This window comes from Mesoplodon bidens (genome assembly GCF_964165515.1).
Source record: "Mesoplodon bidens genome assembly, chromosome: 9".
Taxonomy (NCBI): domain Eukaryota; kingdom Metazoa; phylum Chordata; class Mammalia; order Artiodactyla; family Ziphiidae; genus Mesoplodon; species Mesoplodon bidens.
This window is the reverse complement of record NC_138166.1, coordinates 61,347,634-61,373,434: the sequence shown is the minus strand read 5'-3', so window position 1 is coordinate 61,373,434 and position 25,801 is coordinate 61,347,634.

Here is a 25,801-nt window from a genome sequence, read left to right as displayed (position 1 = left end):
ATTCAGTTGATTTTTTTAAGCTGCTCTTTGTAAGCTGCACTTGTTAAAATAGAAAGATAACACATCTTACTTATAATAAATACAAAAAACAAAATGGTAGCTACAAAAATTCTTCAAGTTCTTATAGGCATGAGCTTTTCAAAGAAGGACAGATATCTATTGATTAGGACCACAAATCCTTTGCCTGATGGAGTTTAAGACATATTAGAAGACATTATTCACAGAACAATAGAAATAAATATCAACTTGTTGTTTGCCAAGTCCCCATGCTCTGTAGTATTAGCGTATTATGGATATTTTGTACACACTGGCACTCATGTTTACTAAATACACGTATTGTCAATTGATATCCTTAATCACAGAATAATTTATTTATACCAACATAATTGAAACTGCTAAAAACTTTTACCATTTATAAAGGCAGAGAAATCTAGTTTTAAATATCTCTGGTAACAAACTTGAAAGAATGATCTATTCCAAGATCAAATAACTTAAAGAAATCTGCATGTTATTGAGATGTTTATGGCTGGCAAGCACAAGGTAGTTATATCATTTACACTTGAATGTCCTTAATATGTTGAATCCTCTAGCTAAACAAGTCTAATCAGATGCAAAGAGAAAGCAAAATACTGTGATTTTGTTTTTGTTTTTGAATGCTGGTTGCCTGGAGAGCAGACAAAATGCTTCTACTCCTCTGAAAAATCGGAAGCCACAAAAGTGATTTTCAAAATTAATGGCAACTCACAGCTGAAAATTATACCTTTGGGCAAAGGGCCAATTCGAGATGCGTTTCGCTCTGATTTGGAGCCCTGCCAGAGTCCCTCAGTCCCATTTGCTCGGTTATGTAGCTAACAAACAAAAAGGAAACACAGAGTATAGCTGAAATGCGGCTGCCTGAAAGTCAGTATTTAAGGTCTTGCTAAGATGCATGTTAACATGTAGAGCTGCATGGTGAGAACAAGAATCATTGGACATTCTCAAACAACCAAGCAGAACATGACTGGGGAAGGAATGCTGCTTATTAGTGGAGCGTTCCAGCGTCCCTTGGTATACCAGTCAGCGGGCATTGCATAGGGGAAACGGGAGGGGCACGGAAACCCAGGGACAAGAGTACCACATCCTGACGTTAGCACGAAAAACAGGATTTGTTATAATGGCCTCGGAAGTTGACGAGACCCATTTCTAAAATAAACACACGGTATAATTTCACCTGATTACCATACTAAAATCGTTATTTATTTTCACCTTACACTTACGTAACGGCTAAAGATCAAACTAATTCGACTTGATAGTTTTCGCAAATAAAATACCTAAGAATAACTTTATTAATACTACTAATATTTTTCAGGCTGCAGATAAAAAATACTGATAATTGCTCATTATGAGCCTAGATTAGGGAACAAATTTAGCTCCCTGCATTCTTCGACTTAAAAAAAGCCGGGGTTTGGGGGGCTTTTTTGTTTTGTTTATTGGAATGTTACAACTTTTAAAAGAACTGACTGTAGAAAATAGAGACAGAAAGCAGAAAGATTATTCTGAGTTAGCCATTGTTAACATTTTAAGGTAATAATATCCTGCCATTTATATAAAAGGAATCTATATATTTGCCATATGTTATATATATACACACATATTTGCCATACATATATATATTTGCCATATATATATATATTTGCCATATATATTGATGGGCATTAATATCCTGCCATATATACATATATATAAACATAAAAGGATAATTTTGCGCAAAAGTGTATCATTCTGCTCTGCAATGTGTTTTGGGGTTTGGCTTTTTCTTTTTCACTTAACCATATATCATGAACAGCTTTCCATAAGACTACTATTTTTAAGTGTAGGTAAAGAAAGATTTTGAATATCCCTTTTTGAATAGTCTGTAAAGGGAATGTGAGTAACACTATTTAGTGGAAACTGCTTCTTCTTCAAATAGGCTAGACAAAATTCATAATATGAAAAATTTAAAGGGCTGTTGCACTTGCAGTATATAATATGGTTATTAAAAAATCTCAGTTTCTGGAATAAGGCCATCAGACCTGTGTTGGAGTCCCCATTCCACCCAGCTGTGTAACCCCTGGAAAATTATTTAACCTTTCCAAGCCTAAGCTTAGACTTAAAATTTCATGTGGATCAAGTGAGCCAATGCATAAAAAGTGCTTAACCCAGAAATGCCATTGACAGCTAGCACTTATTTATTCCCCTACACTATCTTAAAAATCATTTTATTGGTCTTACCCAGCTCTCGCACCCCAAAATCTCATAGTGATTTTCATTTGGCGTTGCAGTAAACTTATACCTTGATTTGAGAGATCTTCCATCTTATAACATTCAGGTTTCCCTGAGTGTTTCAAGAAGTCCTTCTTATACCTCAGAGAAGTAGGCTCGGTTCAGGAGTTTTTTTCCCCATAAAAATACTAAACATTTTTTGTTAGTATTTTCCCTAGGTAATTTGTATTTCCACTATTTCAAACATGGCCATTTTCCCCATATATTTTCTACTGACAACTGAAGGCACAGAGAAAAGCTATTATGTTTATTTTTTTCACTTGTTATATTATTTAAATATATTGGTTCAGAATGATCTCTTTAATTCTCATGGTAGAAGTTCACATTATCTATAAATAATGATTATTCTGTATCCTTCCTTATAATAATTATATTTCTGTTTCATATCTATTACAGTGGTTAGACTTCCCAAAAAGTACTCGATAATAATAGAAATAAGAATTTTTGTCTTATTCTTTCTTTATGTGGTAAAAGAAGTTTGCCACTATTTTTAATTTTCTAAGAATTTTTCACTCAGTGATAGATGTTAAATATTTTTAAATGCTTATATAAAGCATCTATGGTGATGATTTTATGTTGTTCTCTTTCTGATCTGTTAATTAAACGAATTAATAGATATTCTAACACTAAACTACTCCTTCTGGAATAAAGCCTAACTATGGTGTATTATTACTTTGATAGACTGCTCTATTTAGTTTGGAAATATTTTATTTATAATTGCTGGCATTGACATTAATAAGTGCACTCATTCTCTAGTTTTCATATCTTTATCAGATTTTGATATAAACGTTGTATTAGTTTCTGAAAACAACTTAGGAAGTTTTTCATTCTTTCATTTGACCTAGAATAGATAAATGATTTTGGAACAATATGATCTTCAACGTCCACTATCTGGGTTATGACGCTTTTAATGGTAGATATTCATCTAATTAACTTTCTAATCAATTTTATGATTATTTGTTCGTCTCCTCCTCCTCTTTCTAATTGATATATTATCTTTAGTTCCTCAAATGTAAATTCTCCTCTTTAATTATATCCACTAACTTTCTAGCATGGATCACTTATGGCATCAAAAATTAAGAAATCTCTTTGAACACTTTAAGAAAAGAGAAGTATTAAATTTGTCACAGGTATATTTAGTTCTTTCCATGTCAAGACTGTTAAAGAATAGCCTGAACTCCTGGTACTATGGTTCTCAACTCACAGACCCTATGATCTACAGTCTATAAATCTATAACCCTTGAGCATTGTTGTAGACTGAATAAATAGGTTTATTTCCATATGTATTGTTTGTTTGTTTGTTTGTTTTTGTGGTACGCGGGTCTCTCACTGCTGTGGCCTCTCCCGTTGAGGAGCACAGGCTCCAGACGCGCAGGCTCAGCGGCCATGGCTCATGCACCCAGCCGCTCTGCGACTTGTGGGATCCTCCTGGACCGGGGCACGAACCCGTGTCCCCTGCATCAGCAGGCGGACTCTCAACCACTGCGCCACCAGGGAAGCCCCTCCATATGTATTTATTTAATTTCTGCCTCTCCGGAGTGACAATAACCTCCATGGGCAACAGGAACATTGTTTATCATGTTATTCATTATCTTGTTTGTACTCAATACATATTATTAAATGAATAAATCAAGGTACAAATGGATTAAGTGCATTTTAAAATAATACCAATTAACTATAATAGTATTAATTAACAAAAATGTCAGCTAGGAATTCAAGAGGTACACAAAATTGGCCAGACCACCTAGAGCCCTCTCTAAGACTTCTGCTAATTTCTGAGCAGCTTACATTCTCTAGTCTTCTTCTGCATCCTTACTGTCTAAGACGTTTAAGCCTTCAATCCAGCGTGAAACATCTCTTTCTTTAGTGTTCACAACCAAAGTTCACTCACATCATGCATTTCTGAGTTTATTAAACTGTTGAAATTTGTGGATGAGTGGGTGAAGGTCAAAGGCAGAGAGTCATCATTCCAGGGAACAAATCCGTCTCCCCATTTGCTAGCCTGTCTCTCTCCCCTCTCCTCCCTGCCCCACCTCCTTTCCCTTACCCCTCCTTCTTTTCATCCTCTTGTACTGCCTCCCAAAACTCCAAACTTCTCACACCAGCCTATTCTCCTGTCCTCCACATTCCCACCATTGCCCATACATAATCATCAGGTTCTTTTACCAAAGAGAATTCTCTCCCTAGAAAAATCCTGGTACTAACTCTATTTTTTCCTAGCCTAACTCTTAAGATAAATATGTCTCAGTCTTGCTACATTTACTTAGATATTAACATGATTAATATAATACAAATTAATTTTAAAGTGTTACTCAAATGCATAGCAACTTTTTATCATTATATATTTGCACAAGCAACAGATACTAAAAATTGATAACCTTGTTGTACAGGCACATCTGTGGTAGTTATTAGTGCCATTTACCCAATACATCCAAGTTCTCTCATCCTTCTGAGCCCACACTAGGGTTGCAAATCTTGTGGTGCCGTATGACTAGTTCTAGTGAATGAAAGGAAGTGGTGATTGTCACCTCTGAGCCAGGCTTTAATGGCCAGTGGGAGACCCTCCAAAGCTCTGCTCTTCCCTCTGCTTCTGTAATCAGAGATGATGGTGCCTCTGTCAGCCTGTCTGCCAGAGTGACTATGATGATCAGAGGCCTTCATTGATTCAGGATGCTCTTTCTGGATGAGCTGATCCAGAAAGAAATTTTGTGGCTTAAAGCTTCTAACATTCTGAATTTGTTTGTTATTATCACTTTCCCTAGCCTATCCTGACTGGTACAGAGTCTACGGCATCTTTTGACATGAAAAGTAACTTCTCATATTTGAAAAGGTTTAAACTACTCATTTTCAGAGTAGCTGACAGCTATCATGGCCTCTGGAATCCTAGGATAGGGAAGGATCCAGAGCATATCCATGCTCCTTGGGTCCACATTTGTCCCATTCAACAAATATTACTGTAAACTCTTCAAGAGCATCAAAGGTCTTATATTTTACTTGGATCCTCCTTCTCTCCCCTTATGACTATTATAGCAACCAGCCCATACATGTACTGTAAAATTTTACTTGGCTTATTTATAACTTGTGTCTTTCCCTAAAAGCTTTGAATTAGTATATAACCAAACTCACTGACAAAAAAGTAAATTAAAAAGGAATATAAAATTAATATTATAGAGAAAAAGGAAACTGCAAATCTATTGATATGCATAAACTCACTAACTCTAAACTCAACATGGGAATTCTAATTTGTCAGCCATGACAAAAAGAGAAATGGGACATTGCTACATAGCTTTTCTTACTGAAAAGTAGACAGTATTCCAGGGTTTTGGAGGGAAATGCAGGGGATTATGGAGGCGTAGAAAAGGAAATAAGGTTAAGGTAAAGGGAGCTCCACTTCTAATCTTTGGCCTGTAGAGGGAACAATGTGCAGGACGGGCAGATTGTACTAGGCTACCAAGGCCCGAATGCTGGGATCTCTGGTAAAGCCACAACTAGCCACTGACCAAAAGAAAAAAATTTTCAATTTGATTTAAATGTCTAATTTTTATATAAGTCAAAATTGGATCCCATTCTTCTTTTTCCTTATCAAATACTAAACTGACAAAGCAAGTCAGGAAACCCTTATGTTAAAGACAGGTGAGCATTAAAAAAAAATAAAGCTCTGATCACAGGGGATTGTTATTTTCCGGGCACAAACTACGACGCGAATTGTTATAAAACTGCAGTGCATTGCTTGTTGTTGTTGTTGTTGTGTGTGTGTGTCTGTGTGTCTGTGTGTTTTAATGAAGCTGGTTTAGCTACAAACAATATCAGATGCTAAACACATTTTTAGGTAATAGTTCTTTTCTTTTGAACAACAGAGAAGCTAAAAACACTATAAGAAATGAGTATGAAAGCGAAAAAATTAAAATCCTGTGAAGAAATGAGCAAAATATACCAGATGGAATAATATTAAGTTATTGAATATAAAGAAGTATTAAATAAAAAGCACAGAGGTTCAACTCATCCCCATTCATTTATTCAGTAAATATTTACCAAGTGTTTACTCTATACCAGGCACAGTTCTAGGCTCTAGGGATACAACAGTGGACAAAAGGGACAAAAATCTCTGCCCTAATGGAATTTAGATTCTGGGAAATGAGGACGGATGCAGACAATAAATAAATCATAAAATAGAAAGTGAGAAGTGCTTTGGAGAAAACCAAAGCAGAGAAAGGGGACAGGGAGTGAGGGGTGCAGTTTGTTCCCAGCATCCTAAGTAGTTCCTGGCACACAGAAGGGCTCCACACGTGTTTGAGAGGCAGCAGTCAAGAGGTCAGTGCATCCCTCACAGGCGTGTATCCAGCATTTGAAATTTTAGAGGCTCACTACATCCTGATCATTTCAATTAGCACCTTAGGGGTGCTAACAAAGCATAAAGACAAGACTCCCAACGTGGAATAAAGTTTTGATATACTTGTACCAGTTTCCTGTCAGAGAGGACTTCTGAAAGTTAAGAGGTGATTGAGCAGCAAGGATTTGGTTTTGTTTGTTTTTCTTTCTTTATTCAATCATAGAGAACACAGTGTACTCGGTTGCTTTTGACTTCCTGTAATCCTTTTATCCATCTTCTAGTACCGGCACCCTGATTTTTCTTTTAAGTACTGTCCTTCCTCATCCTTGGTCCATGTGGCTTGAGTGGGCATACACCACCCAAACTCCAGGATGGGACAAGTGCCCAAAGTCTGGCCAATTACCAATGTTATAGTACCAATTTTACTGTAATATTACCAATATTATGGTAATATTTCAATTCCTTGGCCAAAATATTCGGTTCAGGGGTATTGCTCAGTAGAGCTCAGGAGAGCCCTGAAATCCTGCTGACACTACTGGGAAAGAGGCAGGTCCTCATCTCTGGATATTTTAACCTGGTTTGCTGTAAGCCTTGGGTTGCCAGGGTTCATGATGAGGAAAGAGTCTGCTAGACAATGAAGCCAACAGGGAGGAAAGCCGAGCTGAGGGACAGAGAGAGAGTCCCAATGACCTTGTGTAAGGGTATCATCTACCACCTATATAAGACAAGATATCTTTTATTTCAGTGAGCCAATGAATTATCTTTTGTTTCTTAAATAACTTTTCTATCAGTTTATTAGTTCATTTATTCAGAAAATACTTTCTAAGTACCTAACCAACGGGAAAGGCATTGTTTTAAGTGTTGGTGGTATAGCAGTGAACAAAACAAAGTTGTGCCCTAACAGAAGTGATATTGGTGAACAGATAAATATATCAATAAACATTTAACATAATGCCAAGAATCAAGAACCATAAAGAAGAATAGGCAGGATAGTGGGATAGTAAGTTTTGGGAGATAGTTATAAAGGGGCATTAGGGAAGACCTCTCTAAACAGAGACTTAAATAAATTAGGGGTAAACACCCTGTAAGTATTTGGGGAAGGTTGTTTTAGGCAGAGAGACAAAAAGTTCAAACTAAGACGAGAAAGTGCTTTGTATATCTGAGGGAGAACAAGGCCAATGCAGAGTGGCTGACACAGAAATAACAATCTTTCTCTCAGTGACTCTCTGACCCACCATTTATTTAACTCCCATCATATGCAAAGCCAGTTAGTGCTATTCAAAATGGAGATAGGACTCATGCAAAGACATGACAAAACCAAGCCATCCATGAAACACATAAAACTTTCTTTGACTTTACTCTTATGACTAAATCCTGCAAGAAGTTTCCTTCATCTGGTTTTGTCCACAAGGCCAGAAAGTTCTAAGGAAGTCAGTTTAAGCCCAGCCATTTTGACCCTACTGTTTGATTATTTAACCACCACCAGTTTTTTCCTGCTTGCTTATCTTACTGCTGCCAATTTTACAACAACTCTGATTTTTCAGCCAATTTGTTTATTCGTCGTTTCATTTCCTGGCCTTTGTCAGTTACCTGTAAACTGTAAGAAGGGTAATGTATTCAGATGAGGGAAGTTTGGCAGAGTCTTGGTCCGGATTTTTTGAGAGAAAGCATGCATGTGGAGATGGAGTGTTTGGTGAAAATTAATGAGTAGTGATCGGAGTGAAGAAGATACAATCAAGAAATTTTTGTCAAGAGGAGAAAATACCCAATGTTTTCATTTCACCCTCACACCTTTCTCCCTAAAAGGCAAATTATAAAACTTTCGGCTGTTAACTGTTTCTGCTGAATTCTCTCAACCACCAACAATACAATACTACAGAGCACAAAGCCATGTGTGTGAGGGTCCTCCCTCTGTTAACAGTGCCACATACAACTCACTCTTTGCATTTTAATTAGTAGCCACATCTTGCTTCATTGCTTGAGAAAAGTACACTTTTTGTTTGCTTTGTGAATTGATCTGAAGTATACAGAGGAATTGATTAAGCAGATAAAATGGCTTCCTCAAAATGGCAAAGTCAAATGTTGGATTCAAAAGTGTAAACCTAAATGCCATGTGTTTCTCTGGGCACCAGAATTTTTGTTCTAGTTGTCAGATATTGTAGACTCATTCCAGGTATTATCTATCGGTAAAAGTGTTTCCCAATATGAATAGCTTATTCCTCAGTCAAATAAATTTGGAGTACCTCGGGTCAAAACAAAGTTAAATAGACCATGTTCAATCATGAAAGGTTGAAAGCTCTTCCCCTAAGACCTGTGACTAGACAAGAATGTCTTCTTTACGGAGACAAGTTATTAGAATTCATAAGTGAACTCAGATAGGTCACTGGTTATGAGTCAATAACAAAATCAATCATTCATATATATAAAATCTAATGAACAACAAATCTAATGAAAACTACATAAATTTATTAAGAATCAGTTTTTAAAACCTGAGTAAATAAGATAACAGAACATAATTATGAATTTGAAGACTCAATATTGTTAAAGTGTCAGTTCTTCCCAAATGATCAAAAGAGTCAACACAATCCTAGCCAACACCCAAACAGGATTTTTACTTGTGTGTAAGTAAAGCTCATATGGAAATGCAATGGCCAAGAATAGCAGAGACAGCTTTGAATATGAAGAAGAAAACTGGAGTACTTAATCTCCTGGGTATCTTGATTTTTTAGAAAGTTGTAGTAATTAAGGTAGCGTGGTATTTGGTACAAGGATTAACAGAATAATGGAACTGAAGAGAGGATCCAGAAACATACGAACCTTACACAAACACTCAATTTATGACAAAGGTAAAACAGCAGTGTGACACTGAAAAGATGGTCTTTGCAATAAACAGTGCTGAGTGAACTGGATATCCATACAGAAAAACAAAACTTTTATTCCTACCTCAGCCCATACCAAAAAAAAAAAAAAAAAAATCAGCTGAAGGAGGATTGTTGATCTAAATATGAAAAAAAAAACAATAAAACTTCTAGAAAATAACACATAAAAATATCTTCCTGACATTAGGGTAGACAAAAATTTCTTAAAGTGGACCCAGGAAGCACTATCCATCCTGCAGAAGACTGGTAAATTGGATTACTTAAAATATTACAACTTCTGACTATAAAGAGATATTTCTAAGAGAGTGAAAAGGCAAGATTGGGAGAAGATATTTGTAATACATATAGCTGTCAAAGGACTCATCAAATATCTATAACTCAAAAATTAATTTTTTAAAACACAGATAACTGAATAGAAAAATAAGCAAAGGTCTTGAATAGACACTTCACAAAACAGGATATCCAACTAGCCAATAAACATATGAAAAGGAACTACATCATTATTCACCAAGGAAATGCAAATTCAACAATGAGCTATCAGTACACACCTTTGAGAATGGTTCAAATTAAAATCACTGGTAACAAGTGATAATCAAGTTTAGGCAAGAATATGTATCAGTTGGAATTCTCATAAACTGCTGGTGGGAGGGTAAATTGTTACAACAACATCAGAAAAGCTATTTGGCGGTATTTGTTAAAGCTGAATATACACATGCACTGTTACCTAGAAATTTCATTTCTAGATTTTCATACCAAAGAGATATGTGTATATGTGTTCACCAAAAGACATGGACAAAAATGTTATATTGGTACTATTCATAATACCTAAAATAGGTAAATACATCAAATGACCACCAATAGTAGAATAGATAAACTATAGTATATTCTTTAAAAATACTACACAGGAATAAATTGTTGTGTCTGTTATTCACAACAATAGCCATAATGTTAAGTGAAAAAAACCCAAAAAAGTAGTACATAATGTATGATTTCATTTATATAAAAATCAAAAACAGGTGAAACCTATTAATGGTGATTTTGGTTGATTATAAAAACGGCCAAAATACTTTGAAGACCCTTGCATTAAGACGTAGAGTCTCACCCCTTGAAACTAAGTTGGCCTTGTGATTTTCTTTGACAAAGAAAATGTGACAGACTTCCGGGTAAGATGGCGGAAGAGCAAGACGCGGAGATCACCTTCCTCACCTTCCTCCCCACAGATACACCAGAAATACAGCTACACGTGGAACAACTCCTACAGAACACCTACTGAACGCTGGCAGAAGACCTCAGACCTCCCAAAAGGCAAGAAACTCCCCACGTACCTGGGTAGGGCAAAGCGGAGAGATTCCCGCACAGAGGATCGGTGCCAACCGGCACTCACCAGCCCGAGAGGCTTGTCTGCTCGCCCGCCAAGGCAGGCGGCGCTGGGAGCTGAGGCTCGGGCTTCAGTCGGAGCGCAGGGAGAGGACTGGGGCTGGCGGCGTGAACACAGCCTGAAGGGGCTAATGCGCCACAGCTAGCCGGGAGGGAGTCCGGGAAAAAGTCTGGACCTGCCGAAGAGGCAAGAGACTTTTTCTTCCCTCTTTGTTTCCTGGTGCGCGAGGAGAGGGGATTAAGAGCACCGCTCAAAGGAGCTCCAGAGACGGGAGCGAGCGGCGGCTAAAAGCGCGGATCACAGAGATGGGCGTGGGACGCTGGGGCTGCTGCTGCCGCCGCCAAGAGACCTGTGTGCGAGCGCAGGTCACTCTCCACACCCCGCTTCCCGGGAGCCTGTGCAGCCCGCCACTGCCGGCGTCCCAAAATCCAGGGACGGCTTCCCCGGGAGAGCGTACGGCGCGCCTCAGGCTGGTGCAACGTCACGCCTGCGTCTGCCGCCTCAGGCTCGCCCCGCCCTGCACTCCGTGCCCCTCCCTCCCCCCCGCCCGGCCTGAGTGAGCCACAGCCCACGAGGCGGCTGCTCCTTTAACCCCGTCCTGTCTGAGCGAAGAACAGACGCCCTCCAGCGACCTACATGGAGAGGCAGGGCCAAATCCAAGCAGAGACCCGGGAGCTGTGAGAACACAGAAGAGAAAGGGAAATCTCTCCCAGCAGCCTCAGAAGCAGCGGATTAAAGCTCCACAGTCAACTTGATGTACCCTGCATCTGTGGAATACAAGAATAAACAACAAATCATCCCAAATTGAGGAGCCAGGAGTCAGTGCTGTGCCTCTGAGGTGGGAGAGGCAACTTCAGGACACTGGTCCACAAGAGACCTCCCAGCTCCACATAATATCAAACGGCGAAAATCTTCCAGAGATTTCCATCTCAACACCAGCACCCAGCTTCACTCAATGACCAGCAAGCTACAGTGCTGGACACCCTATGCCAAACAACTAGCAAGACAGGAACACAACCCCACCCATTAGCAAAGAGGCTGCCTAAAATCATAAAAAGTCCGCAGACACCCCAAAACACACCACCAGACGTGGACCTGCACACCAGAAAGACAAGATCCAGCCTCATCCACCAGAACACAGGCACTAGTCCCCTCCACCAGGAAGCCTACACAACCCACTGAACCAACCTTAGCCACTGGGGACAGACACCAAAAACAACAGAAACTAACAACCTGCAGCCTGCAAAAAGGAGACCCCAAACACAGTAAGATAAGCAAAATGAGAAGACAGAAATACACACAGCAGGAGAAGGAGCAAGATAAAAACCCACCAGACCTATCAAATGAAGAGGAAATAGGCAGTCTACCTGAAAAAGAATTCAGAATAATGATAGGAAAGATGATCCAAAATCTTGGAAATAGAATAGACAACATGCAAGAAACAGTTAACAAGGACCTAGAAGAACTAAAGATGAATCAAGCAACGATTCAAAACACAATAAATGAAATGAAAAATACTCTAGATGGGATCAATAGCAGAATAACTGAGGCAGAAGAACGGATAAGTGATGTGGAAGATGAAATAGTGGAAATAACTACTGCAGAGGAGAAGAAAGAAAAAAGAATGAAAAGAACTGAGGACAGTCTCAAAGACCTCTGGGACAACATTAAATGCACCAACATTCAAATTATAGGGGTTCCAGAAGAAGAAGAGACAAAGAAAGGGACTGAGAAAATATTTGAAGAGATTATAGTTGAAAACTTCCCTAATATGGGAAAGGAAATAGTCAAGTCCAGAAGGCACAGAGAGTCCCATACAGGATAAATCCAAGGAGGAATACACCAAGACACATATTAATCAAACTGTCAAAAATTAAATACAAAGAAAACATATTAAAAGCAGCAAGGGAAAAACAACAGATAACACACAAGGGAATCCCCATCAGGTTAACAGCTGACCTTTCAGCAGAAACTCTGCAAGCCAGAAGGGACTGGCAGGACATATTTAAAGTGATGAAGAAGAAAAACCTGCAACCAAGATTACTCTACCCAGCAAGGATCTCATTCAGATTTGATGGAGAAATTAAAACCTTTACAGACAAGCAAAAACTGAGAGAGTTCAGCACCACCAAACCAGCTTTACAACAAATGCTAAAGGAACTTCTCTAGGCAAGAAACACAACAGAAGGAAAAGACCTACAATAATGAACCCAAAACAATTAAGAAAATGGGAATAGGAACATACATATTGATAATTACCTTAAATGTAAATGGACTAAATGCTCCCACCAAAAGACACAGATTGGCTGAATGGATACAAAAACAAGACCCATATATATGCTGTCTACAAGAGACCCACTTCAGACCTAGAGACACATACAGACTGAAAGTAAGGGGATGGAAAAAGATATTCCATGCAAATGGAAACCAAAAGAAAGCTGGAGTAGCAATTCTCATATCAGACAAAATAGACTTTAAAATAAAGACTACTAGAAGAGACAAACAAGGACACTACATAATAATCAAGGGATCGATCCAAGAAGAAGATATAACAATTGTAAATATTTATGCACCCAACATAGGAGCACCTCAATACATAAGGCAAATACTAACAGCCAGAAAAGGGGAAATCGACAGTAACACATTCATAGTAGGGGACTTCAACACCCCACTTTCACCAATGGACAGATCATCCAAAATGAAAATAAGGAAACACAAGCTTTAAATGATACATTAAACAAGATGGACTTAATTGATATTTATAGGACATTCCATCCAAAAACAACAGAATACACATTTTTCTCAAGTGCTCATGGAACATTCTCCAGGATAGATCATATCTTGGGTCACAAATCAAGCCTTGGTAAATTTGAGAAAATTGAAATTGTATCAAGTATCTTTTCTGACCACAATGCTATGAGACTAGATATCAATTACAGGAAAAGATCTGTAAAAAATACAAACACATGGAGGCTAAACAATACACTACTTAATAACGAAGTGATCACTGAAGAAATCAAAGCAGAAATCAAAAAATACCTAGAAACAAATGACAATGGAGACACGACGACCCAAAACCTATGGGATGCAGCAAAAGCAGTTCTAAGAGGGAAGTTTATAGCAATACAATCCCACCTTAAGAAACAGGAAGCATCTCGAATAAACAACCTAACCTTGCACCTAAAGCAATTAGAGAAAGAAGAACAAAAACACCCCAAAGTTAGCAGAAGGAAAGAAATCATAAAAATCAGATCAGAAATAAATGAAAAAGAAATGAAGGAAACGATAGCAAAGATCAATAAAACTAAAAGCTGGTTCTTTGAGAAGATAAACAAAATTGATAAACCATGAGCCAGACTCATCCAGAAAAAAAGGGAGAAGACTCAAATCAATAGAATTAGAAATGAAAAAGGAGAAGTAACAACTGACACTGCAGAAATACAAAAGATCATGAGAGATTACTACAAGCAACTCTATGCCAATAAAATGGACAACCTGGAAGAAATGGACACATTCTTAGAAATGCACAACCTGCCAAGACTGAACCAGGAAGAAATAGAAAATATGAACAGACCAATCACAAGCACTGAAATTGAAACTGTGATAAAAAATCTTCCAATAAACAAAAGCCCAGGACCAGATAGCTTCACAGGCGAATTCTATCAAGCATTTAGAGAAGAGCTAACACCTATTCTTCTCAAACTCTTCCAAAATATAGCAGAGGGAGGAACACTCCCAAACTCATTCTACGAAGCCACCATCACCTTGATACCAAAACCAGACAAGGATGTCACAAAGAAAGAAAACTACAGGCCAATATCACTGATGAACATAGATGCAAAAATCCTCAACAAAATACTAGCAAACAGAATCCAACAGCACATTAAAAGGATCATACACCGTGATCAAGTGGGGTTTATTCCAGGAATGCAAGGATTCTTCAATATACGCAAATCAATCAACGTGATACACCATATTAACAAATTGAAGGAGAAAAACCATATGATCATCTCAATAGATGCAGAGAAAGCTTTCGACAAAATTCAACACCCATTTATGATAAAAACCCTGCAGAAAGTAGGCATAGAGGGAACTTTCCTCAACATAATAAAGGCCATATATGACAAACCCACAGCCAGCATCGTCCTCAATGGTGAAAAACTGAAACCATTTCCACTAAGATCAGGAACAAGACAAGGTTGCCCACTCTCACCACTCTTATTCAACATAGTTTTGGAAGTTTTAGCCACAGCAATCAGAGAAGAAAAGGAAATAAAAGGAATCCAAATCGGAAAAGAAGAAGTAAAGCTGTCACTGTTTGCAGATGACATGATACTATACATAGAGAATCCTAAAGATGCTACCAGAAAACTACTAGAGCTAATCAATGAATTTGGTAAAGTAGCAGGATACAAAATTAATGCACAGAAATCTCTGGCATTCCTATATACTAATGATGAGAAATCTGAAAGTGAAATCAAGGAAACACTCCCATTTACCATTGCAACAAAAAGAATAAAATATGTAGGAATAAACTTACCTAAGGAGACAAAAGACCTGTATGCAGAAAATTATAAGACACTGATGAAAGAAATTAAAGATGATACAAATAGATGGAGAGATATACCATGTTCTTGGATTGGAAGAATCAACATTGTGAAAATGACTCTACTACCCAAAGCAATCTACAGATTCAATGCAATCCCTATCAAACTACCAATGGCATTTTTCACAGAACTAGAACAAAAAATTTCACAATTTGTATGGAAACACAAAAGACCCCGAATAGCCAAAGCAATCTTGAGAACGAAAAATGGAGCTGGAGGAATCAGGCTCCCTGACTTCAGACTATACTACAAAGCTACAGTAAGCAAGACAGTATGGTACTGGCACAAAAACAGAAAGATAGATCAATGGAACAGGATAGAAAGCCCAGAGATAAACCCACGCACATATGGTCACCTTATCTTTGATAAAGGAGGCAGGAATGTACAGTGGAGAAAGGACAGTCTCTTCAATAAGTGGTGCTGGGAAAACTGGACAGGGACATGTGAAAGTATGAGATTAGATCACTCCCTAACACCATACTCAAAAATAAGCTCAAAATGGATTAAAGACCTAAATGGAAGGCCAGACACTATCAAACTCTTAGAGGAAAACATAGGCAGAACACTATGACATAAATCACAGTAAGATCCTTTTTGACCCACCTCTTAGAGAAATGGAAATAAAGACAAAAATAAACACATGGGACCTAATGAAACTGAAAAGCTTTGCACAGCAAAGGAAACCATAAATAAGACCAAAAGACAACCCATAGAATGGGAGAAAATATTTGCAAATGAAGCAACTGACAAAGGTTTAATCTCCAAAAATTATAAGCAGCTCATGCAGCTCAATAACAAAAAAACAAACAACCCAATCCAAAAATGGGCAGAAGACCTAAATAGACATTTCTCCACAGAAGATATACAGACTGCCAACAAACACATGAAAGGATGCTCAACATCTTTACTCATTAGAGAAATGCAAATCAAAACTACAATGAGATATCATCTCACACCAGTCAGGTGGCCATCATCAAAAAATCTGGAAACAATAAATGCTGGAGAGGGTGTGGAAAAAAGGGAACCCTCTTGCACTGCTGGTGGGAATGTGAATTGGTACAGCCACTATGGAGAACAGTATGGAGGTTCCTTAAAAAACTACAAATAGAACTACCATATAACCCAGCAATCCCACTACTGGGCATATACCCTGAGAAAACCATAATTCAAAAAGAGTCATGTACCAAAATGTTCATAGCAGCCCTATTTACAATAGCCCGGAGATGGAAACAACCGAAGTGTCCATCATTGGATGAATGGATAAAGAAGATGTGGCATGGGCTTCCCTGGTGGCGCAGTGGTTGAGAGTCCGCCTGCCGATGCAGGGGACACGGGTTCGTGCCCCGGTCCGGGAAGATCCCACATGCCGCGGAGTGGCTGGGCCCGTGAGCCATGGCTGCTGAGCCTGCGCGTCCGGAGCCTGTGCTCCGCAACGGGAGAGGCCACAACAGTGAGAGGCCTGCGTACCGCAAAAAAAAAAAAAAAAAAGAAGAAGATGTGGCACATATATACAATGGAATATTACTCAGCCATAAAAAGAAACGAAATTGAGCTATTTGTAATAAGGTGGATGGACCTAGAGTCTGTCATACAGAGTGAAGTAAGTCAGAAAGAGAAAGACAAATAGTGTATGCTGACACATATATATGGAATTTAAGGGAAAAAATGTCATGAGGAACATAGGGGTAAGACAGGAATAAAGACACAGACCTACTAGAGAATGGACTTGAGGATATGGGGAGGGGGAAGGGTAAGCTGTGACAAAGCGAAAGAGAGGCATGGACATATATACACTACCAAACGTAAGGTAGATAGCTAGTGGGAAGCAGCCGCATAGCACAGGGAGATCAGCTGGGTGCTTTGTGACCGCCTGGAGGGGTGGGATAGGGAAGGTGGGAGGGAGACGCAAGAGGGAGGGGATATGGGATTATATGTATACATAGAGCTGATTCACTTTGTTATACAGCAGAAACTAACACACATTGTAAAGCAATTATACTCCAATAAAGATGTTTTTAAAAAAAACAATTCTTGGAAGTCTATCAGAAGGAAAGACCATTTCCTGAATTGGCTTTCTCTCCTAATTACCTCTGTAATTGCCCTTTCCTGTTATTTTGTACCCTTGTAATACAATACCCTCTTAACTGGTGTCTCTAACTTTTGTGTCTCCCTTCCCCCGTCTTTATTCCACATAACAAATACAAAATTATGTTTGTGAAACACACACACAAGACTCCAAATTAGGAGAAGTGGAGTACATTCAAAGGGATATTCTAATTGATGCTGATTCATAAAATTATGAATCAAATGTAATTGAAATCCTTAAGAATTAGTGGAAAAGTCATCAATTTTTTTCAAGATAATTAAGAAAATGGAGTCTTTCTTAAGAAAAACAAAACCATTTACTTCAGTTTGGGAACAGTTGACTGAAACCACCACCCTTGGCCAGGCCTGCTTACCTGAATTGTCTCACAACAGGAGGTCCTGATAAGGAACATGGTGCTGCCTCCATAAACTAACCAGAAGAATCCAAAAGAGGGAGGAGACAACCAACCTCCCAGAGTCCTTCTTGCTGGAATCCATCTCAGCTGAGAGATGCGCGCGCCACCAGGAAGGACCCTGAGTCAGACTATGGGCCAAACAAGATGACTGGCCAGAGACAACCCGGAAACTTACCCCATGACCATAAAACCTGAGACTGTGAGTCACGTGGCAGAGCAGTTCTCCTGGGTTCACTTACCCTGCTGCTCTCCACCTGGGCGCTCCTTCCCAATAAAGTCTCTCACCTTGTCAGCACGTGTGTCTCCTCAGATAATTTATTTCCTAGTGTTAGACAAGAATCCAGGGCCCGGGAGTCCCCTTCCTGCAACACTTCCATGATTAATTCTGGAGGAGAATTTTGTTGGCTGGGGAGACCAAGAGAGCATTCTTGTTGTCTTGAGTTTACCTTCTTTTACAGCTTGAATGTTTGTGCCCATCCACAAATTCACCTGTTGAGATCCTAAATCCCAATGTGGTAGTATTAGGAGGTGGGGCCTTTGAGAGGTGATTTGGTCATGAAGGTGAAGCCCTCATGAATGGGATTACAGTTGACCCTTGAACAACGTGGGGTTAGGGATATCGACCCTCCACGCAATTGAAAATCTTCATATAACTTTACAGTTATCTCTCTGTATCAACAGTTCCACATCTAAGGATTAAACCAATTGCAGATCCTATAGTACTATAGTACGTATTTATTGAAAAAAGATCTGTGTATAAGTGATGTGAACCCACACAATTCAAACCCATATTGTTCAAGGGTCAACTACAGTTTGCTTCTAAAAGATACTCCAGAGCGCTTCCTCGATCCTTCCACCATGTGAGGACACAGTGAGAAGGCACTGTCTATGAACCAGAAAATGGACTCTCACCAGACCCTGAATCTGCCAGCACATTGATCTTGGACCTCCCAGTCTTCAGAACTGTGAGAAATAAATTTCTGTTGTTTATATGCCACCCAGTCTATGGTGTTCTGTAATAGCAGCCTGCCTGAATGAACTAAGACATCTTTCCTTTTATTATTTTTCTTTTTTTAAAAAAACAATCACTTCTCCACTACCATGGTATTGGGCCATAGCCTTTGGTGGGGGTCTTTATTCACTAGAAACTTGAACTCTTTTCCAGGGCAGAGATCACTCACATTGCAATCCCCAACTTTTTACTGCCTTTTAGATACCTTGACCTTTCCCTTACTAAGAACAAACTATCAAGAACAAGAGAATTTCACACCTTCGGGCTCCCCTTAGTCCCTATTTCCTGAAAGCAAAGCACATCTCTTTTCTAGATAATTGGCACCAGAAATTCTTCAGGTAAGTCTCTGTCTCTAATTACATAGATTGGCCTAATACCCACTAGAGATCAAAGAGAGTAGCCTAATTTGATGCAGAAATCATAGAAGTCATATAATAAATATACCAATTTATTTCTTGAAGAATTTTATGACTTAATGTTTTAAGTTAATTATTGGGAAAACTTAAAATATGTCTAAAATAAAGTTTAAAGGGAGGAGAAAGCAGGTATATTTAAATTAAAATTAAGCTACTTATGACTTGTAATAGGGTAATGTTAGGCTATGTTATGGCAACAAAACTTATTGGCTTATTGTGATATAAGGTCTATTTCTCATTCATGCAAAATTTACTGCAGATGGGGCAGCTGTCCTGTATGTCTCTCTTTTAAGTTATGACTCAGGGACCCAGGTTTTTACCATGTCAAAGCTATAACCCAGGAACATGTGGTCTCTGAAGTCACCATAGTGGGGGAATGGAGGGACAGAGAAAGCACACTGATCCTTAATTACCTTGGCCTGGAGGTGACGCAGATTACTGATGCTCAGCGTGATTGGTCAGAACTAGCCACACAGCCCTAATCTAATGGCAAAGGAAGCTGGGATATATAGGGGTACATGGATATTTGGTGAACACTAACTCACTAACTATCTCTGCCATGTGACTTTAGCCCAGTAATTTGAGAAAGGAAGCAATGCATCTATTGACTCATTTAATCCTATAGGTCACCCCATGAGGCAGGAACTATTAATATTCCCATTTTGCTGATGTGGAAAGTGAGGTATATGGAGTTTAAGTAGGTTTCCCAAAGTCACACAGCCACCAAGGGGAAGAAATAAGATTCAGATCCATGCAGTATGGATCCAGTGCCTGCACATTTAATTCCTATAATGCTTGCTTTCCACATTGAAAGAAAAGTAGGGGGGCTGAGAAATTGTCAACACATTGGTCAATCCTCTTCTTTAAAGGGGTTAGATAAAGGCTTGGTAGATATAGGATTCTTTCAATCATAGAAGAGGGTCAATGCATATGCTTTGTTTATAATATTCACCTAGACTTCCTAAACTACCAGAAAACAAAACAAAACAAAACCTGTAATTGTTGAATCTTGCTCTTTGCTTCAGCTACATAATCTTGGCCTTGAGGTTCCCTGAGGATTTTGGAGCTGAAATCCAGCGTATTTTCTCACCATCATCCTCTACACAGGTTGCTACTGGATAGAGCATTTGCAAAGTGCTGAATCAAAGAGATAATTGCTCTGAATTAATGAGGAGAGAAAGAAATTCACATTTTTAAAATTTCAAATATTATTCATTTCTGTACCCTCTAGGTATCTGTAAAAAAATGATAATAATCACAATTAAAAATAACATCTGACAAATATTTAAAACCAAAGGGATAATATCACTGAACAAGTGGCCTCATATTCCATTCCAAGGACTCTATTTATATAGATCCAAACCAGATAAAAAGACACTATGCTTTTTTTTTATTGTTACCAGATAGAGTTGACTAGTGCTCTCAGAGTTTAAAATAAAAATTGTTAAAATTTTAGTTCCATGCAAGAAACTAGAATCCATCAGGTCAAATCTAAATTTACTTATTTTACTCGGTCAACTGTAATATTTGAAGAAATGGTACTTCTGCAATACTTTGTGAGTCAGTGCTCACTATGAGATTTTTCTGGAACTACAAAAATTCATGGCTTTTTCAACCTAAACATTTTTTAAACTTTTGGAGAGGGGGAATTGAAGCTAAGAATATCATTTATTCATTAATGTTTTAAATGAAGAAGTTACTTTTGATGTACTCAGCCTAGCGAATCAGCAACAACAAAAATATTGCCATATCTAGAACAGGTGTTTCTGTAATTGTGATACATTAGCTGGAATTTTGCAATGCATACCGGTTCTCAAATCCATGGTTCTTTTTGAAGCAAACAAAAACTTTTTGCAAATCTCCTGCAATCAATGATCTGTAAGGATTCCTCAACCAAAGTTCCTCGAAGACCTAAGAGATTTGCAAAGGCTGTGCTGAGAACCAGGGACGGGAAGTCCATCTCAGCATCCTCATTCCTGCTTTGCTCTGTCCCCAAAATAGAGTCATTCTGTTTGTCAAGTACCCTTTCACAGCCCTTCTTCACTCCCTCTGCCTCTTGTTGAACTGTCTTTCAAGACTTGGCTAAAGATTTTCCTCTGCAAAGTTTTCTTTAATTCGGCAAGGAACATTTTTTCTTATGCTACTATACACTTAGAGCAATGGCTTTAATGTATTATAATAGTCTCCCTGGTAGACTGTGAAGTTCACAGAGGTAGGAATCATGACTTTTTACCTTTGTAAACCAGGGCTCTTTAAACATTAGGTCCTGACACATGATAGATGTTTAATGAATGAAACAATTCTAGGTTGAATAAGAAAATATATTATAGTTTGAAATAAGAAAATATACTACATTTGGAAAACTGAATTCCATACTAAAATAGTTAAACTGTGCTTTCTTTACTGTTTGAGGATGAAAACCAATTTAAAATATAATATATGGTAAAAACAATTTCTATTATATAAGCCACACAGCATTTGAATGCAAGCAATTTGATCTCCCAGTGGTGGGCAGAAGACAAATAGTTTCCATCTCTAACTAGATTTCACATGTGGTATCAGGAGAAGTTGGTAGGATTAAGTGCAAGCATGAGTTGGCAAGAAAGCTAATACCAAGCTGGACTGCTGAAAACTCAGCAGAACAATTCCCCAATTAGAATCTAAAATATAGGAAGAGGGTTTCTCCTTTAGCTAATCATCACACCATCAGTGAGTTGTAGAGAAGATGAAAGATGTGGGAGACGGATCAAGACCCAAGTCTCATTGGCAAGAGAGGTCTGATGGTCTGCCCCAGAGGAAAGGCTGCTCCCTAGTCCTAGTCCCCCATGCACTGGAGCCAGATGGTAGCCTGGAGCCTGCCATGGTACCTACAGCCCAGTGCAAAACCCCATTACTGGGAAGCAGCAATCTTACTTTAAGAGGATGGCCGGGAGAGACCTAAGGCTTTCATCTGTTGCAGGCATCTAAGGTCTGATGTGGTACAATATCAGTGGCTGTTCAATGCCGTTCCTTCCCCATTTCCTCTCTCTCTTTTTTTTTTTTTTTGCGGTACGCGGGCCTCTCACTGTTGTGGCCTCTCCCATTGCGGAGCACAGGCTCTGGACGCGCAGGCTCAGTGGCCATGGCTCACGGGCCCAGCCGCTCCGTGGCATGTGGGATCTTCCAGGACCGGGCCACGAACCCGCATCCCCTGCATCGGCAGGCGGACTCTCAACCACTGCGCCACCAGGGAAGCCCCTCATTTCCACTCTTAATTCCCCTCCTTTCCTGCCAACCACTCTAGTGTTATTATTATTGAGCCTTTGTGTCTACGTTCAATATGTCTGTGTAGACATCATGGAGCATAAAAAATGCAGAGTAGTTGTTTTATGTGTGTGTGTTTAATTATTGTCATGGTGTTATGCTATTAATCATTTTCCATTTTTATGTCACCCCATATTATAAAATCCATCCTTGTTGCTACATGCACACTTAGTCCATTATTGTTGATGGTATAACCACATTCCATTTACACATTCCCTGGTGATCTTCAACTCCTTCAAAGCCATCCTGCTATGAACATGACCTTTGGTAACCTGCATGAACTGAGATGGCTCCCTAAGTTTGAAGTCAGACTTGGCACAGAATTGTATTCAGAGAAACACTATTTTGCTAAATTAAAATAATTAAAAAGCTGTTTGAATACTTTAAATATATTATTTTTCCTGTTTAACTCTCATTCAAACCAGCCTTTAGAAATGTTGGTGTTTTCAACTGCCACCCTCCCCCATTTCTGGGTCATTCTTTCTATTAGTTCTCTTCCATTTCCAATAGAAAACGGCCTTCCATTTCAGCCTCTTTCATTGTATACTCGTACCCCTCCTAATACCATCTTTCCCAGGAGCCAGGTAGATGGAGGAACCAAAGAGGAAAACTTGTCATTAACTTTTTCCCCAGCCTTTTTTTTTCCTTTGAGTCTCTCTTAGGTTTCTCTGTACGAAATGACAGTTCTGACTGGGGGATTTTCCTATTTACTATGACTGTGCTCTCTTTAGACCAATTGAAAGGATATTTAAGAAAGATGTATGACCACTGGTCATATGCATTAATTTATTTATGGTGATTTTAAATGAACTGGATGCATGCCCACTTGACCTATCACATAAGATGATGCAGCCTTCCACAAGGAGCCCTGAGTACTCCAATCAATACTTACTTCGCTAATGAAGGCCTGCACCCCAGCTCCCATGGCACCCCCAAGGCCCAGCCTCTGCTCTAAGAAAACAGCATAGCAATAGTTACTTTCTAACATACTCTATAGTTTATGTATTTATCAGGTTTAGTTCACTATCTGCCACCCCTTTGCTAATCAAGAGGAAGTATCTGTGTCTGCTGTGTTCTCTGATGTATCCAAAGCACAGAGAACCCTGCATACCCAGCATGTAGTACAAATCTGATAAGGAATGAATGAATGAGTGAATGAATGAATGACCTCCACTGGTGCTCCCTGACCTTTAGATGATTGCTGCTCCGGGACGTTTTCATAAATCCCACAGAAAGCTCTTCCCTGAGGACATTAGCCTTGACCTCCCTTAGTTCTCCTCCGGGTGGCACCTTATAGCAACCTCCTCAGTGCCTGCAATTGGAAGGTCTCTTTCTGCCAAAGTCTCTTCATCTGGAAGGAAGCCCTCCTGAATGGATCTCATTTTCAAATGAGTTCCAGTCCCTGCCAGGGGACCCGTGTCCGATCCATGAGAAATAGGCCTCTCTGTCCTGTCCTCCAGGGAGGCGCAGCTTGCTTTTAACACACCCTCTCCCCCTTGCTCACTGCCAAGCAGATGACCCCTGCCAGTCTTTAATTTGAGTCTACCAGGCACATAACCCCATCAGCTCCTGCTCTCTCCAGGCTGCAGGTTCTTCAGGCCTTTCTCAGGAAGGGTTTCTAGAAGGAAGCACACCCTCTTCTCTCCCATGAGGGTGGGCACAATGGGAATGTCACCAAACTCTATCACCTGGACTCCTCAGCCTCTACACTTTGATAACAATATATTCAATGTGTCACTAAAAATGCTCAGACACCACCTTTTGCAAGTCCTGTAAATGTGGGGCATACTCATGCTAAAAAAATTATTCCTTGTTTATCTGAAATTAAAATTTAACTGAGCAAGTTCTATTTTATTTGGCAAACTTATATACAGCTGGTGTATTTCTCATGTTGAAATAAGGGCTATTAACACCTATTGTTTTTCTTTGGCTTTCGGCCCCCAAACAAAAAGCAATGATACCAAATAAGTCCATCCACAGAGCAACATGTTAAACCATATAGCACTCCCCGTGTGTTATGTATCTCATTTATATTATTCTTTGCTTCCTTCTATCACTCAGTATCCATACAACCAGACTTTATTCATTTTTGTATTTTCATCTACTTGAATGGATTCATCAAGATGCAATTTCTCTAAAGTTCATACCTTTAGGAGAAGCCATATTAAAACTTTTTATATGGTGGTAGTGGGCATTAATAATATCAAATTTCAGAAATTCTCAGGCAAATTTTTCTCTTTCATAGAGGATTGCTTGTGCAAATATCTGGAGCAGTTTCAAGCTTCTTATTCTTTGAGAAGTAGCCTGGCCTGGCCTGTGGCGTCCCTTGAAGAACTTTCCGCACAGAGATCACTGCTCCTCCAGGGCGAGAAATGAAACTGTGGCTTCTTAAATAAATGGATCAGCTTTAAGTGATTCCTGGTCTTTCTCAGTGCCTCATTAAAATAGCTCTGAAGACACACAAAGATGAAAATTCATAACACCAGTGAAAACTAGAACAATGAGCTTGTTTCCAAATACTAGGAGAATCTGGCTTTAATGCCACTATAACCAGACTCAGAAACTCCATGCCACAACAAAGGACACTGTGAGTTTTGTTTCTAAAGGAAAAAATAAAACAAAACAAAAACCTGTATACCTGAACGAAGGAAGAAAAATCCTTTTTTTCTCCTCCAGTGTACGATGCCTAGTTGAGAAACACATGAACTGTACCCACCAGAAAACTAGCCATCTAGCCCTTCACTAAGCTCATGTTATTTTTTAGGACAGCCAGATGGTAATTTCTCATTTCACTCACCCCCACCTCACCCCTATCTATATCCAGAGACTTCAATTCTTCAGAAAACACCTGGGCAAGACTTAGGTTGTGGGCTACCAGCATAGTAGTCTCCATAAATAAAACAAAATAGGCCTGGAAGAAGACAGAAATAGAAGCAGTAAAACCAGGGCTATAGTTTTCCATGCAGTCCATCTGTTTCATGCGCTTGAGAGCCGGCAATGGACGTAGGAGGGGATCCCATTTCTGTCTTAGGGAGCAGAACTAGACAGGAAACATGTGAGGCACTGGACTCACC